Source organism: Marmota flaviventris, chromosome 11 (assembly GCF_047511675.1).
Source record: "Marmota flaviventris isolate mMarFla1 chromosome 11, mMarFla1.hap1, whole genome shotgun sequence".
NCBI classification, from domain to species: Eukaryota; Metazoa; Chordata; class Mammalia; order Rodentia; family Sciuridae; genus Marmota; species Marmota flaviventris.
The window spans coordinates 5,100,764-5,123,133 of record NC_092508.1 but is presented as its reverse complement, the minus strand read 5'-3'; the positions used below and the strand labels follow the sequence as shown (position 1 = coordinate 5,123,133).

Below are 22,370 nucleotides of genomic sequence, written 5' to 3'. Positions count from 1 at the left end.
CTCTTAAAAATAAATAAATAAAAACTGCAGTATATATCTTATGAGAAATTGTACCCATTTTCAGAAATTCAGTCTACATGCAGAAGACACCAAGATCAGGACGGAACTCCATCCCTCTAAGCCCCAGATGTCTCTGTCTCTAACTCTGAAAATTCAACAAGGGCTTCACACCTAGGGTTTAGAAAATGGGGTTCCTTGGATAAAGAGAGGTCTCCAAGACAGAAGGTGGGGCAAGGGCTTGGGGGACGGAAAAAAATCCCAGGTTTGAATTCAGACTCGAAGACACCCCAATGTAATCATGTCGTAGACCTTCGTAGCGCTTGAGCGTCTAAAGTCACCTATAAAACGAGAAGAATCATATCTGCCGCCTGAGGGAATGTTGAGAACTGACTCAAAGTGCGTCTTTGAACCTGTAAAAATTTTAGTTTCTTTCTCCTCTAAAGAAAGGGGGCCCTGAATTGCAGAGGGGCTCCCCTCCTGCAGCGCGGCCCCTGGTAGTAAATGCACAGTTAAAGCCGAGGCTCCGGAGTTGGTTGGAATTCAGCTTCTATATCTTTACCTGTCGCAGACCAACCTTCCAAGCTTCCGAAATGAGAAATGAACCAAAGTGGGTAGCCAAGCGTGAGGATTTCGCCACACAGATAAGTGATGCGTTCTTTCACGGAACATTTACTGATCTACGTGCCGGGGGTCAGGTGGTCTGTGCACAGGTCAGAGCAAGTGTAAATAATTCGGACGAGACGTTTTCGGTTTGCATTCCTCTTAGCAGGAAGCTTTTCTCCCTCGATAACTGTCTATGCTGTGACTTTTTTTTTCTTGTTTCTACTTTTTAACTTCTGCATTTGTTCCCACAACCTGACATCCTACCTGGGGTCACCCTATGCTGGGGGCACAGGAGCTCGGCCAGGAGGCTGCGCTCGGAGCCGCATCCAGGGACCGAGACACAGGTCAGTCGCGACCCAGCTACTTCGGCGGGAGGTCGAACGCGGAGGCGGGAACCCAGTCGCCGGCTTAGGAGGTGCGGCCAGCCCTGGCAAGACCTCCAGGAAGGCTGCGGCCCCGCCCACTCCCGCACTCGCCCCGCCCCCGCCTCGGCCACACCCCGCGCTCTCCCCGCCCCCCGGGACCACCCCTCGCCCTCGTCCGCGCGCGGCTCCGCCCCTCCCGCAGCCCCGCCCCTCCAGGGCCACCCCTCCGCCCGCGGGGCGGGGGCCGAGCGCTCCGGGCACTCGCGGCGGTCCCGGCCCCTCTCCGCCTCGCCGCCGCCGCGGTGCTTCCCGGAGCCGCGCGCGCCCCCGGCCGGGCGAGCCGCTGGACGACCAGAGCGCCGCAGGAGCCCGCGGGGACGCCATGCGAGCCAGGTAGGCGCGCGGCGGCGGGGCGCCGGGGACTGGGGCCCTGGGGGCGGCGCGCCGGGTCGCCTCGGGCCTCGCTCCGCCGCGCTGGGCGTCTCGGCGAGATGGCACTGCCCTGCGGGCGCCGACCGCTCCCCGATGCCTGAGTTTGGGCTCCTGGGTGCCGGCGCGGGCTGTTTCGGGGCGGCCTCCCGCGTCCCCCTCTCCGGGGCAGGCGGGCGAGGCCCTGGACCCCAGGCGCGCTCGAGCCCCTAGTGCGGCGGCGACCCCCTCCCGGGCGCTGGCGTCTGCAAGACTCGTGGCCCTGGGGCGTCCCCGCGGCGACCGGACGCGTGCTCTGGGCGCGAGTCTGGGGCACGCGCGGCTCGCGGGGGCCGAGGGGCACCGGGAGGGCGCGGAAGGGTCTGGGCGACCCCTTGCGCGACTCCGAGGAGGAGGGAAGGGCGCGCGGTTCCGCTTAAACTTGGTGACGATGCACATTTCAACTTCTTCGGAGAGCCATGTCGAGGTTTCTGGCTTGGCGGGCGGTGACCCAGCAGCGGCGAGGTGACAGCGCTCGCAGCCGGCGGGCGGGACCGGCGTGGATAGAGGCGCGTTGTTCTCCAAGTGGTGTCTACCGCGAAGCCCGCTCGGCTGCCGCTGGTGTCTGTTAGGGTTTCAGCCTTAAGTGCCGGGCCTCCTGGCCCTGGGCAGGCCGTGCATCCCGGGGTGCTACCGTGCAGATCGGGGCACGAACCGTGCAGATCCGGGGCTGGTCGGCGTTGGCTCTTCTCGAGTGTGCTGCGCGCCCTGAGGTGCTGCCTGGGAGTAGTAGCGCTGGTTGGGGAGCCCCACTAATCATTGATATTTGAAAAGGAGTGTTGTGCCGGATTTTATTCGTGTTTATTCTTTCCAAGTGCAAGTACATTGTTTGGTATGTCAATCATAATAAAGTTCTGGTAACTTTTGTCCTGATAACAAAAGCAGTGTATTCCAGAGCAGAAAATATGGAATTAAACAGAACCATCCTGATCCAACAGCTCCTACCAGCCTTTAATATGTACATTCTTGGGGTCACAGCCTTGCAGATTTAATCAAATTATAACAGAGGCCTTTCTTGTCTAAAGAAATTTGTTAATGCAGCCCTCCCCTCCCTTCTAAATGTAATTGTCTCAGAGCTCCAAAGTTTGGGTTTTTGGCATTAGCACTCCACGCAAGTTGAGAGTCTCCTTCTAGTGGGCTGGGGTTCTGTGTGAAATCTTGAGCCCAGATGGAAAGAAGGGTAGACCTGGTGCCTCTCAGCCCGCCCTGTGGTTTTGGTTCCTTGTCTTGTAAAAAATGATGGTAATGATTCTCAATCTGCTTCTCAGGCCACCATAAAAATTAATGGGTGGTTTGCAGAGCGTTTTGACATACTTGGGTGGACAGCGGCTGTACTTCAAGGTGCTGGGGAGCATTTTGCTGTTGTACATTGTCATCCAATAAAACAGGCTGCCTCCCCCACCTGCATATTCTGCCCAGGAAACAGACCCCAGGCATGTCCGCTGGACCCTGGAGCACATTCCCGATTCCCTGTTCAGCACTGGCTAAATCTCTCAAAAGTGGGGAGTTTGGAGGGAGCTGGGGCTCTCAGACCCCCTCCCCCACCACAGCCTCTGCCCCTGGGTGGATTTCCTAAAGTCAGGGGACACTGATATTAAGAGGGCCACGCAGCACTTCCTGATGGGCTTTGGCCTGTGGAATGCCTGCGAGGCTGCCGGGGAGAGGGAATGGCCAGCCCTGGGAGGGTGCACCACCTGGCTTCCCAGGGGTTTGTCTTACTGCTCACTTGTTTACTGAATGAACAATGAGGAGCTCGGAGGCCAGCCGCGGGGAAGCCTGAGAGGCTTCTGTGAGCTTGCCTTTCCCCCTTGTAGTCCGAGGTTCAGGCACTACGCTTTTATGTCCTTAAAAACAGTCAGTGGCACCATGCTGTTTGTGAGTTCCAGGTGCCTGCAGCCGAGCTGGGGAGGAGGCTCGGAGCCTGCCTTTTGTCCTCTCCCTCTCCCCCCAGGAAGCAGCGGGAAGATCCTCCTCCTGGGTCCTCCTCGGATAGTTTCATTTTTCATTGTCTCTCAGCACTCCGATCTGGCCTGGGTGTAGTCCACGCTCACACTGGGATTTGGAAGGACCCAGAAGGTGGGCTGGGTGAGTTGCTTTTTAGGTGTCCTGGTAGGGCCCATTGTGTAAATTTTCTCATTGTGCTGCTAATTTTCTGCCGTGAGGGAGGAAGGGGGTGTCTTCCTGGAATTTCTCTTTGCTAAATCGGCAGCTTGGAATTGTTTCCCTCTGGGATGTTTGAATAGATTTACTTCTTACTCTAATGTTGGGCTCTAGTCTGATTATGAGATGGGCGGTGGGGAGTTGGGTTTACTTCCTTGGGTTCTGGGAGGTCCCTGGATTTGAATCCTCCAATCCCAGACGCGCAGTCTTCCTCCTGGGGCACAGGCCGTTCTTCCCTCAGCAAACCCTTGATTCAGACTAGGTTAGGAGCCACCGAGCTCTGCTTGCTGACCTCACCCTGGCTTCGCACCCTCCGTGGAGCCTTGTTTTGAGGCACCCAGTGGAAGTGTCTGTGCAGCTAGCTCTTTGGGTTTCCTGTCACAGTGATTTTCAAGTTCATCTGCCACCTGAGTTGGGCTGTGCTGTGATTTTTCTTCTGAGAATTACAGTCAGCCCCCCACCTCCCCGACATTTCCCAAGGCCCTGGAGACAGGCACCAGGACTTCTTTGTCCTGAGGTTGCAGCCTGAAACCAGGAATTGAGAAAAGGTCACCAAACAGATAGCCAGACTTGCAACCTCGGCTCCTCAGCTCCTGGCACAATGGGAGCCTCACATTTAGCCACTACCCTTTAGAGGGGTGACAAAAAATAATTTACCAAGCCCCAAGGCATCCGAGAACAATCCACTCCTGATTCAGTGTCCCGCAGGAAGCCACTACTCAGAGGCCTGAGGGCATCCGCCTGTTGTGTAACCCACACCCGAGGTAGAGGGACCAGCTCTGGGGAAAGGGTGTCTGTAGTTAGCCTTGGAGGTCGGGACTTTTCAGAAAGGAAGGGCTGAGGTCTCTTTGGGGCATTCCCGCCACCTCCTGTTCTGTCTGCCAGATGGGCGACACCTTCTTAAGCTGTCAGTAAGCAGATGGGCTTCCAGGAGTGAAGTGGTGCCGAGTTCATCTGACTCAAGATTGGGGTGTTTAAGGGTAGAGGTCAGTGTCACTCACTGGGGACTCCCCCTCCTCCAAGCCAGGTGTGCACTCTTTCTAGTTCTCACAGATACCGGAGGGTTTTATTTTTCAGGGAAGCTGTGAGTATTTGGGTGACCCTTCTAACTTGGCAGTTCAGAACCGGATCTGCCCAGGTCCCAGAGCTCTCAGCCACATCTCCTGGTGCTGAAATAAAGAAACAGATGTCCTCAGTTATACATTTGGGAGCATTAGGACAGGTGTGGAAATGGCAGAGTGGCTCTTCCTGTACACAGTTAGAGACAAGCTTCTGCTTGGAGGTGATGCAATCTGTGATGTCTGCAACTCCTCAGCCCTCAGAGGGCCGGGGCCTTCGCCCTGTCTGCAGCAGCAAGTGGGTCTACACAGAAGAGCCTGCTTTGAAGTTGGGGTAACTCAGATCTGGTATGCAGACCTCTTGTACCTTGAGGAAGTGACCTGGGCAGACCGGTCACTAGGAGGAGATTATAGGAAGATGTAAGATAAGGGTTCCACCTCCTCGCAATCAAATGAATGACATACTAATGAGATTATTCTTATCTGCTCAATAGAGGCTTATCTCGGGGGAGCCCTGCGGAGGCCTGTTAGCCAACTCTTCTGAACAGATTGAAAAGAATCCTTTCTTTAAAAGGGATTTATGATTCCAACTTCTTACTAAATCTTCCCCATCGCCCCATTCTTGGGAACGTGGGAGCCGACTGAAGCCCGCAGGCCTGAATCAAGCTTTTCTAGCTTCCCGTGAAGGGTCGGAGCCAGGTGTGTGCCAGGAACCTGCTCTGGAAGATGAGACCCAGAGCCCGGGTGGCGCACCTGCTGGTTTCTGTGGTGTAAACACTCCCGCCACAGCTGGTGGCAAGCCAGGTGTGGGCCGGTGGCATGTCTAAATAGTGAATGGCGGTGGGGACCAGCCCCCTCCTGTGGACATGGCATAATAACCGCCTTGTGCTGGGGCCATGTCTGCTGAGGAGCCGTGCTGACAGGGACATATGGGCGTCACTGAGAACCTCCCCTGGCAAGTCCCCCAGGCCATGCTCTGTGAATTCAGCGTGAGGACCACTGAGGATGGGGAGAAGTTGTGTTCAGGGCTGGCTTGGCCAGTGTTTGAGGCCTGCCTTGAGCAGAGGCTCCCTGTGGGGAGAGGCAGGCAGCCCTGCCCCGCAGCTGCCCACTGCCTGCCTCACTTCAGGGGCCTGGCGTTGCTTTGTTTGCTTTCGCTGGTGCAGAAGAGGAAGGGGTGGATGGAGCCCAGAAGACGCCCTTAGTCCTTGGGTGGGTGTGAGGAGCCGATCTCGGGAGAGGCTTCCTGGGGCCATCCAGCTGGAGAAAGGACCAACCTCACGCTTCGTGGGCCATAGCTGAGAACTTCATAAGTCCTTGAGCTTAGTTTCACACATAAGTGGATTACTTTTTTTCTCTGTCATAATTAGCAGCAAAATCATCTTAAAATGTGAGTGCTTTCTTGGGAGATGGTAAGCATGGCCAGGGAAGTGCCCTTTGACCTCAGGGCCAAGCTTCGTCTTCAGGTCTGGGCTGGGAAGGGGTAAGCAAGGGCTCTGGGTGCAGATTTTAGGCAGGCACCAGGTCTCAGGTTGTTGTGTTCAGGGCAGGGAAGGACCCTTGGAGAGAGGTCTGGAGCCTTGAGGGAGGAGGGGCTCCATGCGGGAGTCTTATCGGGAAAAGCAAGAGCCAGTGCCTTGCCATGAGGTGGGGCAGGAAGGCTTAGGGGGTGTCAGGGCAGAGGCAGCTGGGAGAACAAGTGCTGTGTCCCTGAAGCCCACTAGAACAGTGGGACCCCTGTGCGAACCGGACAGTTCTGGGTAATGGGGGACTGGAGGTTCCTAGGGTCCCTAGGTTTGGCTTGTGAGAACCGTGTGATTGTGGTAGTGGGGAAGCTTCTAGAAGAAAGAAGAGAGAGTGGAGATCAAGTGCCCAGCTGAGCCTCCCCAGGCAGGCAGAGCTCCCTGACTCCCTCGGGCAGAGCCGCCCTTCCTGGTGCCTTTTGGGTGAGGGCTGCTGTTCACTTCTGAGGTCCTCTGTGCACAGTAGGTCCTCAGAGGCAGTGCGCCCGGGTGGGCTGGAGGAACCGGCCGAGAGAGGGAGGCCTGCCAAGAGAAATCAGGGTGGTGACTTCATCAGACCATGGAGTGACAACTCCAATGTTCTCTTCATAGGCCTCTTGACATTTTAAAACTTACAGTATAGGACCAGAGTGATTTCTGGCGTTGCGATTTGGGCTTAGGAGTAGTAATCTGCTTACTTGTGAATGCTGCCAGGGGGCCATCGTCAGAGTTGCTTGCAGTCCAATTTTTAATTCAGGCAGGCTTATCCTGCCTTTGTTTACCCATTTTCCACTTAATGCCCTTTGTAAAAGGATTTGAATTTCTAATAGCTTTAGGATACAAAGAGGCAAATGGAGTAGTCTAAAAATGCGTGTGCATTAAGCACTTTAAAGTCACCTGAGAATCATAGCTTTGATAGGCAGTGGCTTTGAGCGTTTCTTTGTCCTGGGCATAAATGGAAACTCCACTTCTCCCTGAAGCTGAAGCCGCTGTAGTACACAGAAACAGTCTGTGTGCAGCGCTGGGTTCAGGGCCTGTGTCCCTGCGTGCGCGGTTTGCAGGTGGTGGCCCTGGTGAACATGCTCCCGGTTTTTGCCCACCACATCTGCTCTCCCCTCGCCCTTCCCAAAGCCGTGTTTTTCTTTTATTCTCTTACATTTTCAGAAGTCTGTGATCAAGGGGTTTATAAGAGGAACACTCTGTTCCTGTCAGGTGCTGGGCAGCTGCTGAGGGATGGCCTTCACCGTGTGGGGCGGAATTTCAACCTGGACCCCCTTGAGGCCCACAGTGGGGGTGTGGCTGCGGGTGGCCGGTTACCAGCCTTGGGGGTCTCTGCAGCTCTCCTAGGGCACACTTGCATTGTGTTCTACCAAGCCTCCTGATCTCAGAAGGGTTCCATCAGGGACTGAGGGTTTGGGGACATGAGGTTGCCCTTTATAGCACAAGAGTTTTTCTGTGATTTCAGATTCTCCCTGCATCTGTCAGGCTTTGACAGCCTCTGGAGGTGGCTCTTTGTGGTCCCTCAGAGATGAGGGGACAGTCCCCAGGGAAGCCTTCCTGAGAGTTAGGAGCCTGGCTGTCATCCTACTATCCCACCCCGTTGGACAGTGGCTGCATTGCCTGTCCCAGTGGCTAGACAAGCTCCTCTTCCACGTGGGACAGTGGCTGCATGGCCTGTCCCAATGGCTAGACAAGCTCCTCTTCCACGTGGGACAGTGGCTGCATTGCCTGTCCCAATGGCTAGACAAGCTCCTCTTCTGGGTGGTCTCTCCAGTGGCCCGTTTGGGGGTTCCGCTGTGACAGAAAAAGAGCCAGCTTTTCCACCCTGTGTGCATCTTTGGCCTCTGGTTTTGACCCAGGCTTGGCCTTGGCCTGCACAGTGGTGATCATGGTATTGACCTGCAGGTGGGAGATTTGGGTGGGATTACATAATATCCCCACATTGTCCCCCATGAATTTGGCTGTGTCCTTATGCCCCTTTGGGCCTCTGCTTATCGGCTGACAGCTCTTGGTGACCTGTGGAGTGAACCTTGTGTGTGCCCCCCCAGTTTATTCCTAATTGTCGAGTAAACAGGTTTTGTGGGCAGACAGGTGCCCTGGTCAGTGGGCAACCTGGCCAGGGAGGTCTCAGCATTAGACCTGAGCAGTGTTGGGTTTGATATTAGGTGTCCAGTCTGACCTTTAATGGTCACTTTGTTACTCGAGCTCCTGGGGGAGACCTGTGAGTGACAGAGCCGGCAGGTGGCTCTGCAGCCCCCAGGCCTGGGGTGAGTGTGCTCCAGAGGCAGTGTGGAAGGACCAGCAGGCTGCTGGGGGCTTCTGAGCCCCCCATGAAGAGTGCCCGCTTGCCTGAGCACCTGGGGTTCCCCCTTTTCGTGGGAAAGCACCTGTGTCTAGTGTGAGTACTTTACCGGTAAAAACAATTGGTTTGGGGAATAGTTTCTTTTAATTTATTTTTTCTCAAAAACCCTTTTAACTTTAGTGTTTTGTTTTTTTTTTTCCCCCTCAAATACTTACATGTTCATTTTGGAAACATTGGAGCTCTTTGGGAGAAGTTCACAGGGTGGGTCCTCTAGGTTTCTGCGGTTGGAAGTTTTCACATGTGAGCACAGGCCTTGCAGACCAGGTGGGCTGGTGCAAAAGGGGCCTCCATGTTCCTGGCACACGGTGATTTCAAGCAAGCATGGTCCGCGTGTTGAATGAGCGCTGAACTTTCATCTACAATGGTGACACTTTTGGAGGAACACACACAGATTTGCACCCACACTTCCAGTGTCAGAGTGTGTGGGTGTCCCTCTGTTGAGCAAGTCCTCGCAACAAAGGTGCCCAGGCCTTGTGAGTTCTGTGGCTGGGGTCCCCTGGAGTGTCCCTTTCCTTGTTCGGCCTGTGCAGAACTTCCCAGTGCGCAGTCCTGGGTGGGTGGTGGATGTGCCCTCGCTGAGCAGAGGAGCCCCAAGGGCAGGGGGCAGGGCGGGTTCCTGGTCGGATGTAAACCTGGGGGCTTCAGGACCATCTGGAGGGATTGTGTCTCTGGATCCCAAGGTGCGCAGGTCCTGTGGGCTCTGCAGGCCCACTCCCCTCAGCGCGGGGAGGGTGATGATTCCAGCGCGTTCATCTTGGACAGCCAGGGCCGGAGCTTCTCCAGGGTCTTGCTGGGTGTCAGGAGGGCCTCGCGGGTGGTGTGGCTTGAGCAGCTCTGACACGGTGGGCCGCAGTCCCCTTGGCACTGGGGGTGGCACTGGCTTGATTTTCGGACTTGGGGTTCGCTGAGAGGGGCAGGTTCTTACTACTTCCTACTGACGGCGGTCGTGATTCTGAATTCTGCCTGTGGTCTGGTGTCACAGGCCTCTTTCTGGCAAGGGAGGAAAACTAATTTATGGTTAGAATATTTTTTGGCCGGTCCATCTCCTGAGCGTGGTTTTGGCACCCACTGTGTCCGTGAGTCATGCACCTATTGGTAACATGAGGCAGTACTTTGAGGGCCTCATAAAACCCCAACAAGGGTGAGGGGCTGTCTGCATTTCCCACACCCTTGCAGCTCATTAGTGCTGTGGGCTGAGTGCAGCTGCTCCTCGGCAGGCTGGGCGCTGACCCCTTTTGTAAGAGCTGGGGTGCAGCGCTGGCTCCCCGCCCTTTGTTAGCTCATGTTTAACTCGAGCTCTTTCATAGCTTGGCTCTGGGCGGAGTGGGTGGGGGACCACCAGACAGCCTCTGCCTTCAGGGCATTGGCCACAGCTCAGGAGAGGGCATTTGGTACCCAAGGGGAGAAGGGCAGGGTTCCCGGGGTGGTCCCGGGGTCAGGGCCGGCTTCCCTGAAAACCCCCCTCAGTGAAGGGACGAGAGGCCAGGAGGTGGGTGGGTGTGCTGGGGAGTTTGGAGGGGTTTGGGGAGGGTGGCTTGGTGAGTTCAAGGAACCAAAACAAACAGTGGCAATGGCTTCCTGAGAGCCCTGGGAAGGGTGCCAGAGGCAGGTGGCCGGTCAGACGGGCCCTTCTGAGCTTTGATCAGCTTTGAACTTTCGTCTAAGGCCACTGGGAATACTTGATTAGATGTGTGAGCATGACCTGAGAGGCTGGGTGTGATCTTACCAGGGAGGTCACCTAGCCGGGGGTGTCCTGACCAGGGAGCTGCCCAGGGGGTGACCTGGCCAGGAGGCGACCCAGCAGAACACTGGTCACCCTGGGTCCCTTCCTCACAGCCTGGCTCCCCCTGCAGTGGAGTTGGCCCCTCCCAGGGCTCCTGTGGTAAGTGACCCACCCGTGGTACTTATCCCTCGGGGCCTGCCGTTGAGATCTCATCAGATCATCCCGATTCTATGTCCACTCTGCACAGTTCTTCAAAGTTACATTTGTCACCAAAAACGACACCTGGGAGACTAAGCTCACGTCGGAGGCCCACGGGAGCCACAGCGTTCTGTACCCCAGACAGAGGAAGGCTTTGATGAAGAGTGGAAGGCCCGCTGTCTAGCCGAAACCCGCCCGAGGGGTCCAGCAGGGCCGGCGTCAGCGTGCCTCTCCCCCCTCGGAGCCTGGCTGCCCCCATGGTGGCCCTTGTCAGATTCCCTGACTGCCACCTTCTCTGCCTGCGTGAAGTGCTGAGGAGCCGGGGCCCACTGGCCACCCAGGAGGTTTAGCCCACGTCCACCGGCTAATCCCGCCTCTTGTGGGGAACTTCACAGCCCCTGCCCCCCGGGGGAAAAGCAGCCGTCGGGAGCATGCCCAGAGCAGAGCCACCCATTGTCAGGGCTCAGAGGAGGTGACAAAAGCTGGAAAGTGATGTCATAAACACCAGTTGTTTTTTTTGTCATTTGTGAAATTTTCTAGAAATTGGCTGCTTGCTAAATGGGGAGTTTGGTTGTTACCCCGGGAAGAGGAGGGTTACTTTGCTGAGCGGGACAGTGGGGAGAGCAGCCGTGGCTCCCGGGTGAGCGCTCCACTGGGGGCTGAGTAGCAGGCCAGCGGCTCCCTGGGAACAAAGTGCCCACCCGCGTGCCAGCCCGCACAGGCTGGGAAGTCAGGCTTCCTGGGAACCTTGGGCCGCGTGACAGAGAATGAGGGGCTCATTCGCGGTACTCCTCTGCCTTCAGCTTGTGCTGCGGGAGCTGTGCACAGGCGCCTCCCGCAGCTCGAAGTCAGGGCGAGAGGGGACAGAACAGCGGTCGCTGTTGGCGCGTGAGCTTGGGCATGTAGAGGGCCCCCTTGGTCATCTGCACACTCCCACCCCCCCTTTGTCTTTCAGGAAACAGAGCGAACCAGACATTTAAGGTGTTCGGTGGGGGGCACAGTAGCTGGGAACGCCCCGCCGCCCGTCCCTGTGCCAAGGTCTCGTACATAGAGTCTCTAAAACGTGGTGGTGTTCACTTTTGCTGAAGGCAGGGATGGAGCTCAGAGGACAGCAGTGTGCCCGGGGCCCAGCAAGTGTCTGACAGTGGGGTTGCCGTGTGTGGCACCTAGGCCCAGATGGTGACCGAGGGGGCCAAGGACAGGAGGCGCTGGCGTCTCGTGTTCAGTTTCTTGTGACTCTTTGGCTCTGCGTCTGGGATGCCTGAGCCCTCGGTGCCGGTCTGCCCCCCTTAGCACTCTTGAATCACAGGAGTCCTCGTGTCCCTGGGGCCAGGCTGACGTGCCCGCAGCCTGCCAGGGAGAGGAGGTTGACGCTCTGCTCAGTTCAGCCCACACTGGACTTGTGGTAGATGGCTTCTGGGCCGTCCCTGGTTCCCGCGCAGCACACACCTCTTAGGCTCCTGGTGGTCAGAGCGGTGGGCCCTCAGTGGCCTTGTGAGGAGCCACCTGGCATCCTCAGCTTTTGGTCTAGAAGTGCCTGGCGTTTACAGCATATGGTGGGGGGGGGCTGCTGCCGTCTTGTTTAACAGATGGGCTGGGGCACAAAGCATGGAGGGGTGTCTGAGCTGGGAGGCGGAGGAGCCAGGTTCAGCCCCATGATGAATGAGAGGCCTTCCAAGGAACGTCATGGGGTGGATCAAAGCAGGGGACTGCCCACCCCGGTGCGTGTGATCCCGGGGTCAGAGGCATGCCTTGCCCAGCTGCTTCTGAGCAGGGTGAGATTCCTTGTGCACCTCAGTATCTGACGCACAGCCTGGCACTGGTCAGCATGATCCTGGCAGACCCTCCCCACCCTGCGTGGTGGGTGTTTCAGAGATCACTGCAGCCTAGGCACCTGCCTGGGACATCTCCTTGGTGCTCCTCGGAATAGCCGTGTCCAGAGCTTCCCATCCTGGGCCAGGGCACCGCTTCCCTTGCTCAGGTGAGGGTGGCCATCCTCTGGGCCACTTGGCCCCCATGGGTCCACAGCTGATGGAGCAAAGGGGTGAAACTGCCCAGGCTGTGATCCTACAGGCTGTCGAGTCAGCCCTGTGATTAACAGTGATGACTGATGGAATGTTCTAGGTGTTTCCTCTCTAGATCTTGGAGCTCTGCTCAGAGGGATAGTTGGTAGGTCTTTAGAACCAGGAGGTAGGGGGTCAGGGGTTGATAGAGCGCAGAGGTGTTCTGGAGGCACCTGCTCCCTGGGAGCTTCTGGTATTTGTTTCGGTGTCCTCCTCAACTGGACACTGTCCCTCCTTACCTGGTTGACCTCTAGGACCCTTGCACTGGGGCTGAGTGGGGTCCTGTCCTGCTTTGGGGGGGTCCTTTGGGATTTTGTTTGGACTCTGTGTCAGATTGTTCCTGTGTTCTCTGGGATGGGGAGAGGTACCATGGACGGGGTCAACTCCTTGATGAGGCTGTTTCATCTTGCCTGCCCTGCGTCCTGCCTGCCCTGCGTCCTGCCGGGCTGTCCAGCTTGGCTTCTGTGAGCAGGCACTATTTTCCTCATTTTGGGGTTCTTTCAGTGATGACGCATATTTTTGACGTCTCACAGTTTTGTTAGTGTGAAAGTTCTCCTGTGCACGTTCGATGTTTTCAGCCCTGAATTTGACTTTTTTCAGTGTTCCTTAATTTGTCCCCGTCCTGAATCATTTTGTTTAGTTTCATTTCATGTGGACAGGGTCCACCAAATATGTCCAGCCTGGAGAAGAGGCTCTGACCCTCCGTTGTTGGCTTTGTTTATGTTTGTTTATTTTATTTGTGATGCTGGGGATGAAACCCAGGGTGCTGTACCTCTGAGCCACACCCCTGCCCCTCAGCCCTTTTTTATTTTGTGACAGGGTCTTGCTGAATTGCTGAGACTGGACTCAAATTTGCAACCCTCCTGCCTCAGTCTCCTGAGTCTCTGGGAGCACAGGTGTGCATCATGGTGCCTGGCTAGTCATGGGCTTTAATTAGGAGGACATTCAGACATTCAGCCTCTCTCCCCATGACCTTGAGGGGAGCCTTCCTTGAAAAGTTTCCATCTTTATTGTTGGATATGCTGTCTTGAGGCTTTAGGATATCTGATTTGCAGGATTTCGTGGATGGTTTCAGTCTCCTGCAGTAAGCCCTGGTCTGTGGGTGGCCCTGGGGTGAGAACCCTGACGCCCAGAGCCCCGCTGAGAGCCCAGCTTCTCTAAGCTTGGAGTGTTGGTGTTACCACGGGTGCTGTGACCGTGTGTGCGGCAGTACCTGTGTCCTGCGGCTTTGAGGCCCCCTTTTCTTCACTCTTGGGTTCCTTGATTCACGTGGCTCCTGTGCAGAGTGCCTGAGTGTGCCCGCACAGCTGCCTTGGCCTTTGACCTTTGCCCACCACTCTAGCCTGCAGTCTTCCAGGGACTTTCTTGTGTCACAAGTTTGCCAGCCAGCCGCATGGCTTCTGGCCACCTGGCCTGCACACTCCCACAGCCTCGGGCCTGGTCTCCGGTGCCATCTGAGTCCCTTCTGCAAAGCTTGTGTGTGACCCTGGGCCTTCCTGCCCTCAGCTTTCTGCCTTACTGTCACTCACCTGGTCCCCATGGCAGCTCCCCCTTGTCTCCCAGGGGTCCTGCTTTAGGTCCCGCTGACAGGGTCAGGCCTGGAGGCACCTTTCCTTTGCCCTTGAGTTTAAGGAAGGCCTGGCCCATCTCTAAACCTTGGCTGAGCCCAGTGTGTGCCTCAGGATCACCCGGGAGGTTGAAAATGTCGCTCAGGTCCCTTCCTGGATTCGGTGGGGGTGGGGGACTGGGGCCTGCCTTTTGCATTTTGAGAGCATCTTTGGAGATGGCTTGGGCCTCCCCGTCCCCCTGCGTTATGTGTCTTGAGCCTGTCATTCCTGAGATGATGGTCTCTCAGAACTTGTGTGCACAGAAATTGTTTCAGCCAAGGAATAACCAATGCCTTCGGAAGGTTCCAGACACCGCAGGCGGGTAGACAGTGAGAAATGAGCCGCCTCCTCTCCCAGCTCGTGCCCCAGCCCGCACGGTCTGTGCTCAGGCTCCCTGCCTGTGGGTCCATTTCTGTTTTATTGACTCTGGGGACCCAGCTCACTTTTGCCCCCTGGAGTGACAGCTGCGGCCACTTTTGCAGGCTGCACAAGGCCTCCGGAGCCATGGGAGGAAACAAGATGGCTCCTCCCTGGCCCCTGCTTTATCATCAGCCTTTCATTCTGTTGCAGGCAAAAGACGGCGTGCTCCCCTCGTAGCCACCTTTAGTGTTCAGTGTGTTCACGGCTGTGCGGCCGTGACCCTAGAACCACGCGCCCAGCCCCCTTTCCAGCCCCCTTCTGCAGGGTCCACCTTGAGATGGATCATCTGGCTTCCTCCCTGAGCCTTCTGTCCTCCAGGGTCTCCTGTGTGGTGGCATCTGTGCCTTCTCTGACTGGCTGTGTGTGTGTTTACCCACCCATCCTGGGGACACTTGGTTCTGTCTTGGCTGAGTACTGCCCCTGTGAACTTGGGTGTGCCCAAATACCCAGGATGCCCTGCTCTCGATGCCCTGGGCATTTGCCCAGGGGCAGGATCGCGGATCACATGCCAAATCTGTTCCTAGTGTTTTTTTGTTTTTTTTTTAATAGGAGCTTCCAAACCATTTTCGCAACAGCCCATCACTTCACATCCCCTTGGTGCGCGGGGGCCTTTTCTCGCATCCTTGCCAGCATTTGTTATTTATTATGTTTTTATTTTTTATAGCAGCCTGCTAATGGGTGTGAGCCGTCCCATTGTGATCTCGAGTTCCTCAGAGATGACAAGGTTTAGCATGCTCTTTGGCCTTCTTTCAAACACATTTTCGGTGAAGGTTTTTGGGTAGTAGGTCTTTTTCTTTACAGGTACAGAAATACCTGGTGGAAAAAATTAAAACCCGGGTGCATTGTTTCAGACTTTTTCTCCCAGTGTGTGTTTTCTCCCAGCGCACATCTGTGTAGGGAGCGGATTTCTGTGTCAGCACATGGAGCGGGGGTCCTTCTGCAGGGGCCTCTTCCTGCACTGCTCCCAAAGCCCCCTGCACCCTTGCATAGCACTTGAAGGGTCGCCATGACGCATGGTGACGTGAAGAGCTCACGGAAAGCCTTCCTGTGCAGCCTGAACTCTGGGAACACAAGCCTTCTGGTGACACTGAAGGGTGTTCAGGAGGAACAGCAGGGAAAGGGATTGTAATTCCCTTACTGTGAGGTGAACCATGTAGACACTGTCCTTTAAACTGGAGTCCTCTGTGCTCAGTTCTGCAACCTGCTTTGGCCACTGACTGGACACAGGACAGCATTTGTAGGCAATGCTGAAGTCACCTGCAGGCCATCTGGCCGTGCTGCCATCCTGAGCAGCAGGTGGATGCCATTGGGGGAACTGTGTTCAGTGCCCCTTGGGGACCCTTCGGTGGCCTAGCGGGCGAGGCCTCCTGGGGTGTGCACCCTGCTGTAGCCTCGTTTCCTTTCCTGTCTTCTTCAGATTAGAGCCGGGGCCATCTCAGTGACTCCCGGCCTCCTTTGCAGAAATGGCTGCAGCGCTCTGCCTTGAAGTCAGGTGCAGACGAGGGATGGACCACCCTGCAGGGCGGCAGTGCCAGACCTGGAGACTCAGCTTCTGGAGAGATGGACAGGGCTCTCGCCCTCCTGGGCAGACAGGACTGGTCCTTGGCCCAGCTCAACCCCTGCTCTTCTCTGAAGCCTGGGTTGGGGCTGCGAGGCTGCACTGCCCACATCAAGTGTCAGCCCGTCTCCGTGCTCTTGCTGGTCAGCTGGGGTTTCAGAGCTCAGCAGCTCCTCCCTGGCCCTGGGATATGGCCATGTAGAGGTTCATCTTATTGCACCAGGCGTGGAGGGCATAGAGGGATGACCTGGAGTGCTGGGCCCATGTGGAAGCCCAGGAGGGCTGTGGAATGTTCTGCCTTCAGGCTCTGCCTTCAGGATGGGCTGGCTGGCGTGGCCCTTCTGGCTCTGTTTTCAGGGACAGCTCAGTACTGCCCCCGCCCAGGGCATTGACATGCTTTCGTAGCACAGAGAAAGCTGGGGCTGCCTTGCTGACCCAGCCCCTCCCTGCTGGCTGTTCCCTGGGGGGCTCTGGGAGGAGGGAAGGAATCTGAGCTGGTCCCAGTGTTTGGACTTTCACCACAGCCGGCCCTGTCCGTCGCTGACTCGTGGCGATTTGTAACGGGGATCATAATAAAACACCCCAATTAGAGGCCCTGTGAGTGCCCCTGGCACACGCCTCAGCCCTGGCTTTGGACCAGCCCAGCACGGCCCTGCAAGCAGCTGCCCTTCGTGGGGTTCCAGGGCCAGGAAGGGAGACTGTTGGAGTGAGACGGGGGTCTGTGCAGCCCTGTGTGTGGGAACCGAGCCTGCCCGGCGGAGCAGCTGGCTGGGAGCCCCTGGAAGCAGGTGTTTAGTTGCAGGTGACTTTCCTGTCTCTGAGACACAGTCGTGACCTCAGCAGCACGCGGGATCAGGTGCTCTGCCTGGCGCTGCTGCCCTGCTCCCTCTGTGGGTGGGTGGCCAGTCCCAGGAGGTCCAAGGCCTTGCGCTGAGGTCACAGCAGTGGGACTCAAGCCCAGAAGTCTGGCCACACCAGAGCACGCTGTCCCTTACCTCCCAGTGCTGTGGCACCATTGCTCTGCCTGGGACCCACGTAGTCCGGATTGGAATTCGACCCGGGAGGTGGGCAGCGTGGGTGCCTTCAACTCTCATTTGGAGAAGCGGAGGCAGGGGGGGGCAGGTGCGCAGGAGGCTGCAGGGTCTCGCACAGGAGCTCTCTGCTCAGGGAGGGAGCAAGGGGCCTGGAGAAGCTGGTAGCAGAGGCTAGATAGTGACCAAGTGGACACCTTGGTAAGCCACGCCGACAGGGTGATGCAGTGAGAGCAGCCACGCCTTCCTCCCAAGCTCGTGACCCCTGCCCACCGGCAGGGAGAGCCTCGGAGGCTCCGGGATGAGGGGGCACCTAAGGCACCCGACAGACTCCGCCAGGCTGTCTCGGTCGTTGACACAGGGATGTCTGGGGCAGTGGCACAGCGAAGAGGGGCCTAGAAGAACACGACAGTGGAGTGCGTGTGGAATCCGGGGCGGGACCCTGGGGTAGACAGGGATGGGGGGACGCCCGTGTGCAGGACCGGCCGGCCAGAGTGCCCTGGGCAGGCTGCCCCTGTCTCCCACCAGCGTCCTTTGTTCTCTCCTGGCCCAGGTCAGAGGTGAGCTGCTCCCGCAGCAGCCGGGAGGGAGCCTCTAAGCACTGCGGATTACCAGAGTGAACCTGAGACAGGGAGACGAATGGCAGGACAATGGCTGCCTTATTCAGGCTCTCCCAGACCCCAGCCGGCCCTGTCAGGTGTGGTGGGACCCTGCCTGTGGCCCTGCCTGTGGGAAACAGGGTGAGAGCACTCGAGCACTGGGCAACTGACAGCTGCCTTGAGGCACCTGCTTGGTCAGGTGTGACTGCTCCCTACCTGTGCAGGTACAGTGGGCGGGACTTTGCCCCTGAGTTTCTGACCTTAGCTCAGCTCCAGCTCAGCCCCTCCTGTGCCCCGCACACCTTGCTCAGTGCCTGGGATTCCCTAGCAATCCCACCACAAAGCGGATTCCAGCCCAGTGGTACTGGGTGGTACATGTGTCACCAGCTGCCTGTTGACTGGGTGGGACAGCTGCAAGCACTTATGTGGCACTGGCTGCAGATCCAGCGTGGTCTAGCTGCCTGAGGGCACTCCATGTCCGTCCTCAGCAACCTTTTGAGATGAGCGCCATTTTGCCCATTTCAGAGCTGAAGAAGAGGAGTGGGCAGTTCTGTGGCTTGTGCAGGCTCCGCAGCGAGGGGTCCAGCCCAGAGCCTGCTCTCCCCACTGCTCCCATGGCGGCTCTGGTGGGACAGGTGTAGTTCCAGCTGCCTGTTCACACAGACCTTTCCTGCTCTAGGTGAGTGGGGTGGCCCATTTAGACCATGCAGGGTGGTTGGCCACCTGGCCTGCTCTCCTGAGGACATTGGGCAGTGGTCAGCATGCAGGCATTTTGGAGGCCTTCTGGGCCATAGGTGCATATTCCAGTGCCTCCTGGTGAGCTCAGAACCACGGGAGCTGTGAAAAGGGGAGCCACACAATTGGGACCCTGGTCCGCTGGGAGGGCTGCAGATCAGTGCCAGGGAGGCCCTCAGGAACACACGGAAGAGCTGTGTTGGAGGGACATGCCCTTTCCCGCTCCTCAGCGCTTGCAAGGACAGGTGTGGATGTGGAAGCCTCTCTGGAGGAGACCTGCATGTGTAGGGTGCTGGACTTTGGGGCATCACTGCCCCCTGTGACCCTCCTTCCTGGACCAGGGGCCTGTTAGCCATGGTCCTGGTGTTGCTGGGCAGTTCCCCTCAGCCGGGATCCGTTCGTACCTTTATTTCTCACCTTGTCTGGAGGAGGGCTTCTCCTTGGCCCAGCGGGTCTGCTGCTGGACATGGGGGCAGGTGAGAGTGCAGGCCCAGGCACCCGCTCTCCCTGCAGGGCCAGCCTCCTCTGTCCTGCGCCCACGTGGCCCGGAGCTGGCCGTCTGTCCACATTGTGCTCCCTGCCGGGTGGCTCACCTCCCAGCGGGCCATTTCCTTCTTCAGGCCTCACAGGATCCCTGCCGAAATCCTGATCCCAAAGTCCTTTTCTTCCTGTGGGACATTGGCTTGGTGGACCCAGGCGAGGCCAAACAGGATGTGGCTCTGGGCCAGTCCCGGCTGCATTGTTCCAGTTGCCTTGAGAGGCACAGGCTCACCCCTCAACAATGGGGAGCTGCGGGGTCCTGGAGGGAGACATGACCCAGTGAAGGGGGGGGGGGCGGTTCTGCGGCCTTTGTGACCTGAGTGTTGGGCTGGAGAGCAAGAGGCTGGGCAAGCTGACCGCTGGAGTTCAGCCCCATCCCGAGAGCCTTGCCTCCCTGCAGAGCCCGAGGCAGTGGGTGTGTCTTGACTAGGAGGAAGAGGATTCCTGGGGGTGGCTGTGCTCTGGGGTTGGAGGAAGAGGAGGATTCCTGGGGGTGGCTGTGCTTTGGGGTTGGTGAACAGGACAAGGATGCTGCCCAGGAGTTGGGCAGGTTTTCTGAGACCCACTGGATGCAGAGCCCCTGTCCTTACCCGGATGCAAGGGACCCAGCCACGTGGTGCCTAACTGTTGGAAAAACACAGATACAGTTTGGAACACTTGGGGTGGTTAACCGTCATGGGAACGGGAACCTTGCACAACTTGTGGCCACTGGTCAGGCCAGAAGTGGAAGCTGGGCCTTGCTTTGTGGTCCCCGCCCCTTTCGCCCCTCCCCCACGTGTTTTGTCTAATGGCAGCTCCTGTCCTGAATTTTCTGAGGTCATTCCCCTGCTTGCTTTTGTTTTTACCACCTACCGTTCTGTCCCAAGCCATGTCTCCTGTCCCTTCAGCCTATTTGTGACTGTCTTCCCCTCCTTTGGATCTGGGCTGTCCTAGCAACCTGCTTCAGACAGAATTCCTCACAGAGGTGACGCCCCTTCCTGGATTAGGTTACATGAGATGATAGCTTCTTGCATGGTGACTTTGTGGCTGTGGGGACACAGGGGCTCAGGTGGCCAGGGCTGAGGGTGGCTTGGACCAACAGCCAGGAGCCCAGGCTGAGGCCCCACACCCACATGCACTGCCCTGGCTGAGCCAGGAGCAGACCCCTTCCCGCCAGCCTTGAGAGGGACCTGAGAAGAAGGCTCTGCGCCCAGTGCAGCCACACCCTGATTCCTGAGCTGGGAGTGAGGTCTCAGCACCTGTCCTTTGGTCCTCTGTGCAGCGCTGGGAACTTAAGGCCTTGTCCTGCAGGAGCTCCTTTGGGCTAGAGGCCACGCCTTGTTCTGGGTTCTTCTATGCTGACGTGCGGCAGCTCAGCCTCCTGGCTGGTTTCCTGCCTGGTTTCCATCTCGGCAGTGCCCTTGCCACCTACCTGCAAGGGACCCAGCCTGCAGGTCAGCGCGCACACACTGTCGCGCGCACACCACCGGCTGGTGGTTCTTCCCACAGGCAGGGCCTCTGCATTCCTTGCCAACGTGGATGGGTCCTGAGGCCAGCAAGATGGTGTCTGTTTTATTTCAGATTCTCCTGTTGATGAGCCAGTGTTTATGGGCTCCCCTGGTCTCTTCCCGCGGGGAGGAGGGGCCCCTGGTCTCCCCCGGCAGGAGGAGAGCCTGTCCGTGGTTTGTGCCCATTTTCTTTATTGCTTTGCGGGAGTTCTTTGAGCTTCCTGGAAAGCGGCTCTTCTTAGTCTTGAGAGTTGCAAATGCTGCCTCTCTGTCCCTACCTCCTGGGCTTTTGAAAACCCACCAGGCACACTCTAAGTCCTGCCCAGGCCCTTCCTGGGCACGGCTGGGCTGTCCTTCTGACTCTGTGCAGCCGTGTCCCGAATGTGGCCGCTCTTGTCTGGGAGGCTGTCCCCTCCCGGCGGCTTGTCCTAGTCCTGGTCACCCTGGAGAGCCTCACCCAGGAGTCGGCCTGGGACCCGGGTGGGACCCCTCGCTGCTGGTGTGGGGGGCCTGCATTTGGCTCTCCTGAGGTGGGGCTCCCCTGTGCAGGAATGTGGGCGTGGGTGGGTCTGGGGAGCATTTGCCCAGCAAGCTCAGCTCACGTGCTGCGTTCCTGGAGGAAGTTAAAATTAGAACAAGCCGCTCCACTTCCTGCCATTCAGTCACAGCCCTGGTGTTTGTTTGCACAAGGGTTCTTTGGGTTTCTGGCAGAACGTGGCGTGAAGTCATGATTTTCAGGATGGAGGTGAGCGGTTTCCATGGCGATCTTTGTTGTGGGCGTTGCTTTGTTTCGGAGTCCTTGCAGAGTGATACTGGAGTGGAACGTGCTGTTGAACAACCCTTTTCGATAGTTAGCGAGATGATTTTCATTTTATTTTTTTAGAAGGCGGCTCTTTAATGGGATGCAAGACTCCCTCTCTTTGGGAGTGTCCCTTGTAAGTTTGGTTGCTCCTTCCCCCCACCTCCTGCCCTTTCTGCCGACTCTCTGGGGGCTAGCTCTTCACACATGTGTTGCGGACTTCTTGGGTGCCTGGTTTAGCAAATTAAAGTGTAGGGTGCCCTAGTGCATTTGGGTGTTTGGGCTGTACTTATGCTAAGAATTGCTGTGTACCCTTGGTTCAGATCCAGCTGGGAGCCCTGGGTTTTGCTGGATTCCATAGTACCTGGGCTGCAGATTGCTGTCCTGGGTCTTGGTCTTGGGTGGCCAGCCTCTCCTGCTGCTGGCTGGCTGGGTAATCCACTCTCAGATTGGCACTCCTTATGCTGGGCTCAGCCCTGCAGCATGCCACAGCTGTGGGTGGCACTGCCCCTTTGGTGCATGTGGAATGGAAGGGCAGGCATGGAGGGTCAGCAGCAGGTAAATGGCAGGGTCTGTGAGAGCCAAATCCCAGGAGCTGGAGGGTGCAGGAGAAGTGAACCATGGCTTCCCTGGAACTCCCCCAGGGAGGAAGCGCTGTGGCTTGTGTGGGTGGCAGGTGGTGTTGGGAGCCCTCCAAGTTGGGCCTTGATGGAGAGGTGGTGTTTGCATTGGTGAGAGGCAAGACCTGGCTGGAGTGGAGGGATTGGCAGGATGCTAAAAGGCGGGGTGTAAGGGTCAGGCCACACTGGGGAGACCCTCTGAGTGGGGCAGTGAGAAGCCCGGCACTCTGTGTTCATGAGCCAGGGAACATCACCCTGAAAGGGAGATGAGGGACCCTTGGTTAGGGTGAGACACAGCTGAGACCAGCTGGGATGCATTTGGACAGTTGACCCGAGACAGAACTGTGGGTCCCAGGTGTCTGAGCAGCTTTCTTCTCTGTCCAGGTAACAGGTACTCTTAATGTGGTTGCTTCGCCATATGGGTGGCCCCGAGGGAGGGCTGTGTGTGCAGGGGAGAGATCCCACAGTGAGA

The 22,370-nt window shown here is 57.4% G+C and overlaps 1 protein-coding gene across 1 annotated transcript in view; it reads left to right on the top strand.

Annotated features, from left to right (window-relative positions):
• The first annotated feature begins 1,190 nt into the window (after positions 1–1,190).
• Positions 1,191–22,370, top strand: part of Sh3bp4 (SH3 domain binding protein 4) — a 65,664-nt gene continuing 44,484 nt past the window's right edge. The window contains exon 1 of the mRNA XM_027956203.3: positions 1,191–1,361. The gene's annotated coding sequence lies outside the window, so the exon portion shown is untranslated. The remainder of the gene's footprint in view (positions 1,362–22,370) is intronic.